Source organism: Pundamilia nyererei, unplaced genomic scaffold (assembly GCF_000239375.1).
Source record: "Pundamilia nyererei isolate P.nyererei 1_Seehausen unplaced genomic scaffold, PunNye1.0 scaffold00088, whole genome shotgun sequence".
NCBI lineage: Eukaryota > Metazoa > Chordata > Actinopteri > Cichliformes > Cichlidae > Pundamilia > Pundamilia nyererei.
Genome location: NW_005187489.1, coordinates 636541 through 637492, shown reverse-complemented (window position 1 = coordinate 637492; position 952 = coordinate 636541).

Sequence of the window (952 nt, the reverse complement as noted above, 5' to 3'; positions counted from 1 at the left end):
TAATGCAGCACCAGGGCGTGCACTTTCAGTGTCCTATAGCATTACAGCACATAGTATATATGCATACAACACTATAAATACCTTATTATCTAAATACTGCAAATATTTTTCTCATGTGGATGTTTCTTTATTTTTGCTTACTTATTTGTACTGTTTTCTTATTATATAACGTATATGTCATTAATTTAAAGGATTCCTCCTGTAATGTGTACTCTGTACCTGCATGGCCAGTCACTGTGAGTGTTTTTGTCCCAGATTATCCTTCTTGCTCTGTTTTTTTGCTTTATGTTCCCCTATTATGCTGAAAATGGATTAAAAACTGCTGATTAAAAACCTGAGTTGATTTTGTTTCTTTGCTTTGTTTCTTTCTTTTTTTTTTTTTTTTTACATCATATCTGGTGACACTTTAGCATCCAGTGAAGGCTGGCGGAGGTGGGCAGCTGAGGTGGCGTGAGCAGCAGGTCCTTTGTGTTAAAGCAGTCTGGAGGAGCTCAGGCACTAACTCCACTGTAACCCGACACTGCTCTTGTGCCTCTGCAGACATTCAAATACAAAGGTTGAGTCTTGTTCTCTGACTTTATTTGTTACTGACTGGGTGTAAAAAAGGTAAATAAACTGTACTTAGGTAATCCATACTGCATGCTTTACAGATTTACAAATTATCCCAGGGCTCAAGCATTATTTAAACTAGTCAGTCACAACATTAAAATCAATATAGTTACCAGATTATTACCTCTGGAAGTGTCATGTGAAGTCTGCCATCAGCACTGACAGGATAAAGGACTAACTCTGGATTCACATTGTGTGAAACATCAAAGGGGTTGTGCTTCTTTTTATCTGCCCCAGAGGCTCAAAAATCATCATGACTTTCACAGTGTTTTTATTTTTCCACTTCTTTTGTACCCCATGTGTTCACTTCCTTTACATTTTCCAGCTAACATCTCTTTGGGAA